The sequence below is a fragment of the Corvus kubaryi genome, unplaced genomic scaffold, assembly GCF_017639235.1.
Source record: "Corvus kubaryi isolate FWS band 111438036 unplaced genomic scaffold, C.kubaryi_AGA036_p1.0 37256, whole genome shotgun sequence".
NCBI classification, from domain to species: domain Eukaryota; kingdom Metazoa; phylum Chordata; class Aves; order Passeriformes; family Corvidae; genus Corvus; species Corvus kubaryi.
This window is the reverse complement of record NW_024581076.1, coordinates 2,231,724-2,247,458: the sequence shown is the minus strand read 5'-3', so window position 1 is coordinate 2,247,458 and position 15,735 is coordinate 2,231,724. Positions and strand designations below refer to the sequence as shown.

The 15,735-nt window shown below is 36.0% G+C and overlaps 1 protein-coding gene across 6 annotated transcripts in view; it reads right to left on the bottom strand.

The window, feature by feature from the left end:
• Positions 1 to 15,735, bottom strand: part of CNTN5 (contactin 5) — a 619,355-nt gene that overhangs the window by 434,207 nt on the left and 169,413 nt on the right. For 5 of the 6 annotated variants that reach the window (XM_042023751.1, XM_042023752.1, XM_042023755.1 and 2 more), the window contains one exon: positions 1,001 to 1,129. The exons of the other annotated variant lie outside the window; for it this stretch is intronic. The gene's annotated coding sequence lies outside the window, so the exon portion shown is untranslated. The remainder of the gene's footprint in view (positions 1 to 1,000; positions 1,130 to 15,735) is intronic. 6 annotated transcript variants of the gene reach the window in all.

The following is a 15,735-nucleotide window of genomic DNA, read 5'->3' as shown; positions in this document are numbered from 1 at the left end:
AAACATCTGACATCTAACAATGAACTATGTTCTTCCAAATATGTTTTCACAGCTACACATTACACTTTAGCAAACTCTTTACCTTAACCCATTAATAACCACAGTTTGAGGTTAAGAATAAAGACTTCACTCAAAAATTAATTAGAGGTGTTCTGAGCTACATGATCATATGTCATTCAGTTGTGAAATGATAAAGCACACCAGCTAACAGATAACTGCAGAAGTTTACTCCATTTTATTTCAATCTGTGGCTGTACTCATGATAAATTCAAAGTGAGTAACCATCATTCATCTAGATAGTGAATGTCAGATTCAAATGACTCAAATATACAGCTACTGTTTTGCAATGGTTTGTATCACAACAGGCTGTTAACGAACAGAGCACTTTCCATATTCACCTGCTTCGTTAATACAGATTTGTATTTATTCAATACTCTAGCAAAGTATGCTCTGAGTTACACTAACCACTTAATATAAGTTGGGAAAAAACTTTACCTTGTAACAGGGGGCATTATCCTTGACCTTTGTGGAACTTGCTTGTGATTTCAGAGTCATGCAACAAACCCACCATATTCTAGACCTAGACCAGGCCACACTGAAATACCTGAGAGGTTAGACGTGCAGTATAGACTTTGTGACTTGTCCACAGAGATTCCCAGAACTAATGATATGCTACTAAACATGGCACAAAAATTAGATTTAAAAACGTATTCAGTGCATTCAGGCTAGGAGTATACTGCAGTGACTATTTTAAAACACTTACAAGGAGTGGTAAACACTTTCAAAACAGAACCTCCTACAAACCCATGGTGAGAAACATAACAATATCATCCATAAAACTAGATTTTTTTTTTAATCTCTGTTCCATTTGTAACCTTATTCAGTTTAAATTGCTCATGAGAGCATCTGTGTTTGATTTGAACTTTATAAACTAATAAAGGCAAAAAAATAAAGACAACAAAACATATCCCAAAAGCAGTTTTGTCTAAATATCCAGTACCTCAACTTTCCTATTGGCTGTTCTTCAAAACAGAGATGATCTCCACAGATTAGGTCCTGTATGAGTGAAAGCCGATGATGCTCAGGAGCTGTACTGGATCGAAATGTATTAGGACTCCTTTTCCGTAATCTGTGGGGGGAAAAAAAGTTACATGTGTATGTAGAGCTGTATTTGAAGTGCTAGGTGTCTCAAACCTTCTTCTCTGTGGACATATATTCATTTGGCTCTTTATGTTTCATTCCTTGCATGTTGCATGACACGGCAGTGTTGGTTGACTGTATGAATTTATTCTGAGATACCTGTCTTGCTTCAGAGTGGATACAGCATTCAAAAGTGTTTGTTTTATGCTGTTTGTTGGAAAAAATTACAACAAGAGCAAGAAATTATGCGAAGTAAGAGAAATTAAGGTTTCTTTTTTATCTGCTACCTTTTAAAGAAAGGATAGTGTTGGGAAGAATGGAAAAGGTATAGGTTTACATTATTAACCTCTTATGTTCATGTATACTCATCTATAATGGCAGGAATATAAAATAATTTCTGTTGTTTGAATTTAAACCAGCTCATGAGAATTTTCTATAGATGCTTTCTCACAGGAAATTTTTAGTGACCTTTTCCAGATAACATGCAATTACAACTTTGTTGATTATTTCATTTTCAAAATACTCATTTGAAATTACGCTAGAGGCATGTGTCTCCATTTAGCTTATTATCCTAAAAAAAATAGAGCATGACTTCCTTAAAATAATTATTGTTTGAACTCTTCAATCATTAAATTAAACTGACATCAGAGAAATCACAACACTTCTAATAAATTTGAACAATTGCTAGCAACCTCAATTAGGAAAGCAAAAACACCCCTAACCACTCCCCCTGAAAAAAACAACCAATCAAAAAAAACCCAAAAAACAAACAAAAATCCCCCCAAAACCTAAACCAAAAAAGACTGTTGTGCTGTTACATGAGCATTTGGATTAATTTTCACATGGAGGCTAAAAAACAGTCTTTTTCCTGAAAAAGTGTTCATTAACGAAACAACACAGTTGTATCATCTTAAAGCTTTTCCTTTTTTCATTTTCTTGTATTCAGCCTGAGTTGTTTTCAAATGCTTCTTCCCTTGACTTTCTCAATCTTTCATCCTGACTAAATCAGGAGAATGTATTCATGTTCCAGTTTACTGTCTACTTCAACTGCTTTTCTGGGAAACAAGCAGCAGCTGGAAGTAAATATATTAAATAGTTCTGAGCCTAGTCAAACCAAACAAATAAATAAATAAAAGGCAACTAACTGTCCTAATCATACCTGTTTATGTGATTGGCAGGAAATGTATTAGATGTCTGTTGTGGTTTGAAGCTGGCTAGGTGTCAAGCTACACGAAATTTATTACTTTTTATAAGGGGAAATAAAAATTATTGAGGAAAATAACTACAATGTCCAAATTTCTTCTACCAAAGCACTGTGGTAGAACTGACTCCCAGTTTCATAGCTAATTCACTTGAGAATTATGAACGATCTTCCCTCACTCAATTAACCTTGGAGTTCAAATTAAAAATTTTGCCTAGACCTTGCCTTTGAAAGGCACTGATTCCGGGACTGGAGAGCAGCTTTGACTTATACTGCATATTTTGAAACAAACAAACCAACTAACAAACAAACAGTACAAGGGAGAAAATCTGCTGCTGTTCTTATTAATTTTTTTGTAGCCCAGACTAGAGGATAAGGATTTACCTAAGTGATATCAAAGCTCTTCCCTGTACTGCTTGAATGATTCGAAGCTGCATCTGCAGTCCAGCACCCACTTAGATCTGTGAAGCAAAGGAAGGCAATCTGCTCATCCTTCTTTTAGAGTTGGCTCACCTCACAGAAAACAGCAAAATTTTATAAAGACTATGAAGACAAAGATCAAAGAAATATATTCATGAAACCACCATATGGGAAGAGAGAGAATTAGATCTTTCCCTTCCCTTACAGTATTTATATGTTTTTCATTTGCTAATGAAAATGCCCAGTGTAATCGAATACCCATATGAATACCAAGTACCGTACTAATACACTCTTCTCTGGTCTATTTGTTATCCAAATCACCAAGTATTAAAAGCTCATGGTCTAATAAACCTTCAAAGCTGCATTTCATAGTGCAGCTTTGACACTTTAATAAGGAATGTCATCCCTCCCTCCTGTCTTTTAAGCACCTGTTTGTTAGCAACTGTTTAGAGACACATCCTAAAATAGGTGAAACTTTACTCGTCCTTGGAAGACAGGTTCAATTCCCATCTCTGACAGAAGCACTTCCACATAACCACTCTTTATTTCATTTGACTACACCATGAGCTTCTCCAGTCAGCACCCAGATATTGCAGATCTCAGCCCTGAAGCATTTATGTAAAAGTTAGAAGAAGCCCTAGATACGTCTCTGAGTGGAATGGATTCTGTAGCCCAGCGAATAAGATATTACCACTGCTATCAACATGCCATGATCTTTGTACAAACTTTTCAAGGCCATAAGGCAGCCAGGTTTACTTTGCCTGCACTTGTCTTACCTAGGTAAACTCAGTTATAGTTGCTAGAGCTTAGCAGCAATTTTTGAAATGGCCAAGAAACTAGGTCTGTTTCATTTTACTTTTGCTTATCCTTCCATGGTAAAATTTTCATACATGTGGTAGTAACAAGTAGTTTTTCTGTATAGAATCTGATATTTATGAATCTAACATAGCAACATAGCATAGAGGAATATATTTGTGGTATGACAAAACAGACTTTGAACCGTGGGACACAGGATGCAGCGCAGAGAGGGGAAGACATAATGATAAGGAATAGGATACAACCTGATGTTCATGACCCAATAACTATAAACACCCTACTAGTGACTAGCTAAGGCAGTACAGACCTGGCAAAACCACTTTTAAAGGCAGCAAAGAGAACAAAGAACAGGTATCTAACGTATATAAAATATGCCATAATTAGTAATTCCAGAAGAAGCAGCACTTGAAAAATAGTGACAAATAGCAAGTTGTGAGAAAGTTGGCAAACATAGAAAAAGTCCCTATGTGAGTCTAAGGTGAAGAAGAAGAAAACATCTACATGAGTACTTGTGAAGCACTAAGGATACATTAATTAGCTGCACCCTCTCCCCATGCTGAAGCCAACATTTAGATCCACATATTGGGAAATCAAACTTAATAGGATAAAAGTGCTAAATATCAGGAGTGTGTGTATGGAAATTTCAACTTCTTCTATGATAGTATCATTTCTGTTACTTTCAATTTATTTCTTCTTTTCTTTATTTTCCTGTAATAATAGGTACTGAACTAAAAAGAAATCTCAAAGAGATAGTTAGGATTTAAATTATACTAACAATAAACTATTGAATCTATATACAAGATGTGTTTCTCTTTTGGCCATAAAAATACCTTGAGCATAATAATTCTGCTTTTTCACAGCACCTTTTGAAACGAATTCCCAGATATTATTAAGCTGATCAATCATTTGCTTGCAAAGCTTACAGCTACACCTGGGAAAGAAAGGCATTGCCCATAAGAATCATGTCATTTTGTGGTGTTTCATATTTATATGTTTTTTATTTTGTAATGGAAATTAAAACCATACAAATTGCCTTTTGACAATAATAATGCCAAATCACTCCTCTTAGTATAGTTCAAAATTAACTTTTCTGTTTCCTTGAGTTTCTTTCTCTTGTATAAGTTACAGAGGTATATATCCATGACCTATTTGAGTGTGTGTGTATAATATAAGCTATCATTCTGTGTTCATCCGTATCTATATGCCAATACATTATATTTTATTTTATTTTTAGACTGATTTAACATGAATTAACAGAAATAATTCATCTGAATTTTTTACTGCTAATGGTCACAGATTTCATTTTTAAAAACTTGGGTGTTTTTGAAAATAAATATAAATCTGTATTATTTTCAGCTTTGTACTGAAAGTCAAAAATATAGTTGCAAAAGAAATGTTGTGCAGTAACATGGAAGCATGATGCATTAAAAGGAAAAGAATCACAATTTATTCAAACATTTTATTAGATATAAACATCTGCAGATCACTGAATTCCACAGAAGGTGGGCTAGCCATTAGGTTTCAGTAACTGAAAGAAAGAATAAATCACAGCTTTTACTTTTACAGCCCATTACACACAAAGGTCTAAAACCTTTCTATTTGCAAGCATCAGAGTACTCCAGCTGCAGAGTCTTTAACTTTCCAACTTTCTGTGACTAATAGATGCTATACTGCAGAATGAACAGGAAATTAGAGTGGAGAGAGGTGTAAAATCAGTATCCTCAGAAAGGCTGTGCAGGAGGGATGTGAAGAATAGCTCACTGTAGGGCTATGCTGTCTCCCAGTGATCCTCAGACAAGACAGATTACATTCTCATTGATGACCATTTAAGAATCAGTGCATTTTTATATGTTAGAAAGGAGAAGCAATTATAAAACTATTAAATATAGCTTTACATATCAGGAAGGGCAAGGTAGGAGAGGCAAATAGAAAGGTAATAGATTTGGGGAGATATTTGTTTGAGACCTGCTGTAGTTGGCAAAATAAACCAGCTTGGTAGTTGTATAGATCTTTCTCCTGCTTTTGACCTCACACAGGAAAGTCATGCCCTTCTAAAAATTCATTCTGTGTAGAAGGGTAAGTCCTTTATTTTTCATTAAAATATCCTGTCAGTTGACTTGCCCTTTAGCATTTATTAAACAAGTCTACTATTTCTGATATAACATGGTTCAGAAAAAATAGTTACCTTCTTCTCCCTTGTCTATTCAGTAATTCCACCTTTTTTCTTGAAGTGGCCAAATCAGATCTTTATCCCCCTTAGTTTAGCCTCTTTCCTACGGTGTCAAATGGGCTCACAGTCCCCAGCTACTTTGAAAACATGTCACAGCATCATCAGCTGTGTGGAAAAGAGAAGCTTCTCTAAGAATGCAATACCTCCCACATCGAACTGGAGGAAACTCCAGGCACCCTCAGACAGATGAAGCAGGTTTCACTATCTGTGTCTGTATTACAGGGAAGAGGTTCCTGCTGTGCAACCAGACTACCTGGTGACTGCAAGGCAGACAGCACCATCCCCAGCAAGCACAGTTTCCATTAAGATCAAAGACTACTGTGTTCCTAAATATCCTCTGGGAGGCCTTGTACTGTAGGCTACACTGAAGAATAAGCTTGCAATAAAAAACCCTAAGTATTTCTACTATGTATGTGTGTTTCAAGCCTGCTTTTGAATTCTTAGTGCAATGTTTTCCATTTAGAGTCTTTTTCTTCTACTTTTTTCTTCATTCTATTTCTGGTACTGTGCAGTCTTCACAGGGGAAGATTACAAGGAGTGTAGGTATATCGGGACATCTTAATGGCAAGAAATTCCTCCTTAGACTGGGCCATATTTCAGCCCAAGCCTTTTTAAAATACAATTTAAAATAGAGCTTAAGCGCATAAAACTACTCCATGAGTTAGCTATTTCTCCCATCTCACATTAACCTTTAATGTTTGAATTTACCCATATAGAAATCAAACATATAATGCAGGAAAGGGTTTCTACTGGCTTATTTGGAACTATGAAAGCATTTCTGTCCTTATGTGATGGGCAACTGTCTGGTCAGCCTAAGAGAAGCTCTGTCTAATTCTGAACTTAAATTGAGAAGAAAAATATTCCATTTTGAAAGCAAAAGTCAAATCCTGAAGTGATGAGGAATTATTTACTCGCACAAGGGAATGGTAGATACCACACAGTGAGTGGCAGGTGATGACCCTCTTCCATGTCTTTCATAGACTTAACCAGTAGGAAAATTTTTAGGAAGCCTGTGAGTCTAGGAATTTCTTTCAGATATATGCACATAATCTGAAACTCAGTAATTTCAAAACAATAATTTCATAATACACTTTTAATCTGGTAGACATAAGTGGAGACTGTTATTCAAGTCCTTAAATATGTAGCAACACATCCATCTTTAAATTTAAAGGATATATTGATATTCACAAATAATTTTGTACTGCCTACTGACATATGCCTTCCACCTACAAACTTATATTGATTGTTGCCATATGATTGTTTGTTGATGATATTGACTGTTGCCATACTATTGCTTGATAAGATATCATTGATTGCTGATAGTAATTTTTAATTGCTATATATATATATTCACTTTGTTAATCCTTTTTATATTTGCTAGTGATGATTTCTGTGGTAGGATTCTTGTTAGTGCTGATTTTGGTAGCATTTTTGATACTCTGTAATAATGTAGATAAATTTGGAGGAATAAAAGCCTCTATTTCCGTGCGTACTACAGAATCCTACAAACCCACTGCAGCAATTTCTGTACATGCAAAAGCTGTGTAAACCTGGGTTACACGGGTCATGACATGCTATTGAGTTTAATCTCACCTTTTTTCATGCATATTGTCATCTCATAGTGCAATCTTCTCCAGGGGCTGTGTCACGCAACTAAGCTTGTTCCGACACAGTAAAACATACCGATATTGATGGGAGAAGGAAAGTGTGAGAGTTCCTTGCCCAAACCTGTTTTCCAACTCCACTCCAACTGGATCTTCATGTTCTCTTATAGGGCCACCTTTCTACCAGACATGATGTTTTCTGCTGACACTGCTGCGGCATCACTGTTAGTAAAAGATTACCCTTTGGAAACAAGCCCCCTGTTGTTTCCAGTTGCCAGTGCAAATACTCATTTCATGGTAAGCTCCTCTGAACTCAACTTCTGTTGCATCTGTTTGCACAGATTCTTTTTAATTGGGGAAAAATACTTATTTTCAAGTTTAACTAACAGGATGTTTTCTTTCAACTTGGTAACCACACATGATTTTTCATGGATGTATGTCACTATCTAGGAGGAAAGACAGAATTATGACTAATCGTGTTTCTCTCTTTTTTTGACTCATAATGTATGCAATAATGTGGATCAGTGTGCAGTGAAGACTGTCTCAAGTCTTGTTTATCAGAAGACCTGGCAAATAGCCACAATCTAGCAAAGGGAGTCTAAGTTTCTTTCTGGTCTTGTTTGTAAAGCTTCCAGTATATGTAACATAATAATACTAACATGGCTGAGGAAATATCTCATTATATAACACAAGCAATCCTGAAAAGTTTTCTAAACATTTTCAATCAACAAACCTTGTGAAGGCTATTATTTTCTATTTGCAGATAGGAAAATCAAGGAACAATATTTTTCAAGTCAGCATTAAAAAAAAAAAAAAGCTTGAAATCACCTAGGGTTTTGAGATATTGACTTTGAAATGCTCTAATACTATCCACATTGTTGAATATGTCAAGTACCTGCAACTCTCATCACCTTTAACTGCTGTTCTCTCAGAACAAAACTCGGTGGTAGGTAACAAAAGGAAGACACCCGAACTTTGTACAGCTGCTTGCAAATTTGGGCCTTCCAAGTGATTTTCACGAAGTCAAACAGTGAGCCACTGTCTAAACAGTGAAAGAAATTAAGTCTCCTGCCTGTCACTTTACTTTGGAAACATGCTGCTTCTCATTCTTTTTCTCCTTCAATTAGAAAAGAGTGATCTATTAAAGCAGCAAGGAAAATAGCATTCCTTAATAAGTCACTACAAGAGAATACGTAATGCAGGAGTAAAGATCAGACAATACGCAGTGCCTGTAACTAAAAACCAGTTAAGGACAAAAGATGACTAAACTATTCTCTCATGCAAAGGTACTGAGAGGCAGCACCACGATAACTGCAGAGGGAGGAAATCTCAGTGGCTGAATTGTGGCCTCAGTAGCTTTGCCATGTCATTCAGAGCCTTTCCTACCCAAGCCGTGGTGAAAGTAAGTTGCACTGGGAAATGACACCTGGATGCCACAATTCTGTGCAAATTAAACATATGTGGAGCTAATGAGATAAAAAACCAGAGATATATTTTAGGGCTAGTCATACAAGCATTTAATGAAGATCAGCAGAGTATATTTCTTTGTTTACTAAGTGGATGATAAGGGGGCAGATACATACTTTGAATGCTTTAAACATAGGAAAATTTCTTTCTAAAAATATCAGTTTAGTTAAAGCTGTGTTGAAATTGTGATAGAAAAAGTGTGATTTGAAACAGATGCCAGATATAGAACTATTAAGGGATGAATGCTAAAGACACTAATTTGTATTACAAATGTTATTGCAACACACACGAGTGTCTGCACACTGACATTGCTTTCATTGCTTCCATAATGTGAGCCCAGCTGACTGGGCTAAAGGCTGAAGCCCTCTCTGTCACCCTGGGACTATTAAGTGCCCACAGTTTTCCTCTTACTCTCTTTCCCACATCACCTTGTGCCTCAAATCCTGATTAGTTTGAAGCTAGTGCAGCTCTGTCCCGGAGAACCCACTAGACCTTTGTTTCTTCTCATTACTGTAGTTCTGAACACCTTCCTTTCTGCCCTCCTTCTCTTCCTCCATTTCCCCTTTCCATTGCTTGTCTTTATCAACCTTAGAAGTTAATCTCTGCTAGAGGCTAAAGTAAAATGCGGGGCGAGGGACATGGCTTCATCTGGAAAAAATTCATTATAGATCCAGATGAAGGTGCCTGGCTTAGCTAATCACATGCCAACATCTCTATGTGCTTCTCATGCTTTACCCTTTTTCTTTTTTAATCTCTCAGTGTTTTCCAAATGAATAATGCTTTTCCTCTTAGTGTTGGAACTCTAAAATATTCAGAGTTGCTTTGATATATTATTGAAAAAGTCATCATATTATTGGTGCATGGAGAAATATTATCAAGTGAAGATCTCTCCAGCTCATCTTGTGACACAAGTCCTAATAATATTTCTAATATTATTCTTCTAACAACATATAGCCTACTCAGGGAACTGCAGACCATCCAGCCTTACCTCAGTCTCTGGGAAGGTTATGGATCAGCTAATGCTGGATACTATTTCCAGGCACATGAAGGACAAGAAATTCATCAGGAACAGTCAGTATAGCTTCCCGAAAGGGAGGTCATGCTTGACCAGCTTGATAAACTTTTACAATGAAATGACTGACCTTGCAGAAGCAAGGAGAGCAGTGGCTATTTTCTACCTGTACTTCAGTAACACATTCACACTGTCTGTGGTAAGGTCCTCATAGATAAGCTGCTGATGTATGGGCTGGATGAAAAGACATTGAGATGAAATTAGAACTGACAGAATGGCAAGACTATTCTGGTGTTGATCAGTGATGCAATATTTAATTGGAGGCCAGAGACTGGTGGTGCACTCCAGGGGTCAATACTGTGTCCAGTCCACTTTAATACTTTAATTAATGATGTAATGATGATACTCTCATCAAGTTTGCAAATGACGCAGGAAGAGTGGCTGTTACACCAGAGGATCATAGAATATCCTGAGTTGGAAGGGACCCACCCATAAGGATCATTGAAATCCAGCTCTGGGCTGTGCACAGGACATCCCAAGAATTAGACCATGCACCTGAGAGCATTGTCCAAACACTTCTTGAATTCTATCAGGCTTGGTGCTGTGACCAGCTCCAGTGCCCAACCACCCTCTGGGTGAAGAATCTTTTCCTGGTATTTAACCTAAACCTCCCCGACACAATTTCATGCTGTTCTCTTGGGTCCTATCACTGAACACCGAAGACACCAGTGCCTGCCTCTCCACTTCCGCTCTTGAGGAAACTGCAGACTCCTCAAACTCCTCAAACTCCTCTTCTCTTTATGAAGATTCATATAAGATTATTTTCCGAAATAAGTGAATATTTCATTATTCTGAAAGAAAAGTATTTTTTTTTTAAACAAAGAAAACTACCATGCACCAGAAACAATATTTCCTTCAAATTGCTTGTGACTTCTTTTTGGAATTTCACAGACTTTTTTGCCCTGTTGCTCCTAGCTTCCCTTGGAAAGACTGGAGTAATAAATCTCTTCAATAATTATTAGGTAGGTTAGAAAATCATAGTAGCATGTATCCTACTCAACAAGTGAGTGCAACAAAGCAAAGTGCATGATTCTTTTTGCTGCCGGTATACTGAGGTATGCACTAGAAATTTACAAGCACATAGGCATATTTTTTAGCCCATTTTTGCCTTAAAAAAGTATTTCAGGGCCATAAGTGGGCACAAACCCAGTTATTGTTTTGCAGTGAGCTTGCTTTGGTGAAAAGAAAACACTGACTGTTAAATCATCCTTAAGTCATCAGATATTTTTCTTGTGTCATTTGAAGTCCAACAGAGGTAAACTATGAATTTTCAATGTAAAACTGCATTCATAAGCTTAACCTGCTTGATAAATGGGCTGTAATTAACATTCCTTGTCAATTGTATGTTGTGTCTGTTTTTAAGTTGGTTTACATTGCTCCATTAGCAAATGAAACATTATAAAATTATGCTGGGTTTGCACTTCCATACAGGGAACAAATGTGTGATATAGATACAATATCCAATTCAAAATAAATTATTATTATTATTATTACCACCATCCTTTACTGTGCTCAGGCTTTTTTGCTCAAATCCTAAATAAACAGCCCAAAGAGTAAAAGTGAGAAAAATCCTGTGCTGAGATAAAGACAGTTTAACAGGTAAAAAAAAGCTGTACACACAAGCAAAGCAAAAGAAGGAACTCATTCACCACTTCTCATGAGCATGTGGTCAGCCATCTCCAGGAGCACCAGGGTTCCACCATGCCTAACAGCGACTCTGGAAGACAAACTTCATCACTCTGAACATCCTCCCCTCCCTCTTTCTTCCCTTCCCTCCTTCTTCCCCCAGCTTTATATCCTGAGCATGATGCCATATGGTATGGAATATCCCTTGTGTCAATTGTTGTCAGCTCTCCCGGACGTGTTCCCTCCCGAGACCTTGTGCATGACCAGTGCCCTCACTGCCAAGGCAGTACAAGAAATAGAAAAATCTTTGACTCTGTGTTAGCTCTGCTCAGCAATAAGTACAACATACCTGTGTTACCAACACTGTTTTCACCACAGATCCAAAACACAGCCCAATACTGGCTACAATGAAGAAATTAATTATATCCCAACAAAAAGCCAGTATAATCAGCCCAGAATATTTTTTTGCAGTTTTCTCTCGGATTAGCAAGGTCAAAGTAGGGAGCAATTTACAGTAGGGACCCATTCAGCACAGCATGATGAGATCTGTATATCAAAGTGTTAGATCAGTTCCCTACAAGATACATTTGGCCCATGGAGTTTACTGTGGGATAGGTTAATCTGTACTGAACATTCACAGAATCATAGAATGGTTTGAGTTGGAAGGGACCTTAAAGATCACCTAATTCCAACCCCTCTGCCATGGGCCAGGATGCAACTCACTAGATCAGGTTGCTCAGACCTCCAACAAGCCTGGCCTTGAACACTTCCAAGGATCAGGCATCCACAACTTCTCTGGGTAACCTGTTCCAATGCTTCACCACCTTCTGAGTAAAGAATTTCTTACTAACATCTAATCTAAACCTGCCTTCCTTCAGTTTAAAATCAGTTTCAGGAGCTTGAGGGCCTTTGCTGCACTCTTGGAGAGGAATTTCCCAATTTATGTCTTTGAAATCTGTTTAATACATACCAAAACCACACTGTAAATCCAATATAAACACAAAGAAGGAAGGGCAAAGTACTTACATCAAAACCACACTAGCCCTTTGAATCAAAATGCTGATGTGTTCCCTTTTTCCTTTCTTCCACTTCCCTTTCTTTTTCTGTTTCAGCTCCCACTTTACCCTTCCCCTTTCCTCTCCTGAACAAGAAACATCTCATAATTGCTTGACGTTTCCCAAGGAAGAGAATTATCTCCTGAGTAGCTGAGCTGCTATCATGGAACACTGTATAATGTTTAAGAATTATAATCAATATTTATAACAATTTTCTGTACAACAAGTTGAGTCACATTAGCAGACAGGAGTGAAAAGTACATGTATTCATTAAAAGAATTAAAGCAGCAGCAGCAGGTCCTCTGCTTAAAATTTGAATTGCATCCCTCTTGAAAGCACTTGCCTCTTTAACCAGTTACTCCTTTGTGAATGACAGATTGACTGGCTTTTAAAAATGTCATCCTCTTACTCTTGATACACAAGCACAAAAATTTCAAAATTTTTATTTTGACTTTGATAAGGAAGGTGGGTGGAGCAATAAGTCCGATTTTGTTTTGAATATGTTTGAGGATGGGGGAAATAACCTTCGATGTATTTGATTAATGAACTTTCTACTGAAGTTTGGCATGAGAGCATTAAAGAAAATACTGCAGAAAAAAAAAGACAATTTTATGAAGATACTCTTAAAGATGTAGCAATTAAAACATTTATGTAAGTAGTGTAATTGCTGTATATTAATTTCAGCGTGCAAAACTGGAATCCATCTATCCTTAGACACAGTTGTCGGAAGCCACCTTAGCAAATTGCTGTTCCATACATGCATACTTGTCCTTAATTTTAAAAAGATATTGATCTGTCATTATTGCATAGAATGAGCACCCATCTCTTTTCCTCCTCTATCAATAAGATGGCAATTTCTCATGAAAAACTAAAATAATTTGGATTTATGTTGACAAAACATCAGTTACAAAGGGAGCAGATATAGAAGTTTGTTTAGGCATATGCTCATGCTGGTACAAACCAAAAAAAAATCTTATATTTGTTTCTCAAGTGAAAATTAGTAAGTTAAAAAAAAAAAAAGGAAAGAAAAAATTATAATAAAGGATTTTCCGTACAGATCTTTCTATAAATTCCAGAATAACTATTAATCACCAGAAAAAACTAACCTGATTTTGTGAACGTTTTTCATCTAAACAAATGTAGCAGTGACTCTTTGTATTAATGATTGTTATTCTAAAATCCTTATTGTTTAAATAAATATGCTATTTATCATCACAAAATCCCCTCATGGTATTATATGAATTCTCAGTATTGCAACAACCAGTATATAAACCATAGTAGCACAAAGGTTCCAAGGTAGCTAACAACAGCTGGGGGCTGACTCAGTGAATGATCCTGTGTTCACAAAAGGGTGACCTCTTCCATTTTAAAATTTTCCATTTTAGTCATGGATTTTAGCAAATAACAGCAGTTTAGTATGGACATATGAAGGTAAATGGAAGTAGTTAAGGATTCCAAATACATTATATATAGAGAATTGATAATGGTGCTCCTTTAAAAGCAATCTAAATTTTGTACTGATCTCTTCTATTAATCCTGCCTGATTCAAGATCTTTTAATTAGACCAGAGTTGAACCTGTGTAAAGACCGTCTTTGGGTGGAATATAATCCAAATGGATGAAAACATGATTTGCTAAAAATTACCTCCATAAATCTGTGTTAAGATTACTGTGACCTTTTTAATGTTTGAAGAATCGTTTTCTTCTCTACTTACTGTAGAGTTAGCATTGTATGTATCTGTATAAATAGAACTGACTAATTAAGATACAGTTTATTTCCAGTACTGGATATGTAACTGTGGATTGAACCAAAAAACCAAGATTTGAAGTATGGACCTTGTTTTGACAAAGTTGTTTCCAATCTGAAAGCAGGTTTGTTTTGTCTTGTCACATATATGCACTATCTTTCATTCTGTCAGTTGCCATATGAAACTGTCTGAATTCATAGCACTTCTCCTCCCTTAGATTCATTGTGGGGAGAGATGTTAAATACATATAATAGCATAAAACTATTCCTTGTTTTAAATTTGATATATGCACCTTATATCCAATGGTGTGTTTTTTCTGTTTCAGAATGTCTTCATGTTATTTGATTTTTAGGTAATAGTTTTCATAATTAATGACAGAATACTAAGAATATGAGGTGAAATTTTACATGGCTATACATTTTGAATAAAACATCTTGTATATTTAGACGATAATTTTTAACATTGCATTCAGTTTGCTATTTCTTATGCATTTTACTTTTTAAAGTCAAAGCTAGAGAATGATAAACAAAAATCTCCTAAACTTTGACCCCTCAGTCACAGTCAATCATGGTTAACACTGAATTCCTCTTTTTTGTCATTAACCAAGTCGAAGGATGGTTTGTAATATGTGCAACATGCTTTTTCAGTCTCAAAACATTTCAGAAAAAAAGAGGTAAGTCTTCAAAAATTTATTTTCCAGTTATCCAAAAGAAACAGACTTGACTATTTCTATGAGAGGTTTTAGAAATTAACATTCATTTAGAGATGGTGACAGCCCTGACAGGCTATCACCACCAAAAAACCTGATAGTATTATCATTTTTATTGTCTAAAGGGATATGCACTTAATTAGAGCAGGCTTAATGTATATATGCTGTCAGTTATCTGGAATATCAGTGTTGAGGTTTAAGTCCATGTAAAACATAAAATTTAAATTAAAAAATCACTTCTGAGTTTCAAGAAATCATGGAAATTTTAACTAAGCTTAGTTTTTCAGTTAGGTGAAATCTTAATGACTTATAATGCTTATTTTCTTCAATTTTCTTGAAACTTTGCAAATTCCTTTGACCTAAAAACTGGCATATTAACTGCCATAGGCAAAGTTTTGCAAAGACAAAGAAAATGCAAATAAAAGCAGAAAGTAACAGTGTTTAAAACTGGAAACTGTGAAAGTCTAAATACAATCCCAGTGCATTTCTATAGCAATGGTAAATCCTTATAGCCAACCAGATACATTTCTTTCACATTTTTATATAGTTGTCTATCTGTTCATATACCTATTCTTATTCCCTCTTTCTCATTATGTCATATAGACTCAGGTGTTCATTGCATAATAAAATGAATCTACTGGAAAAGTT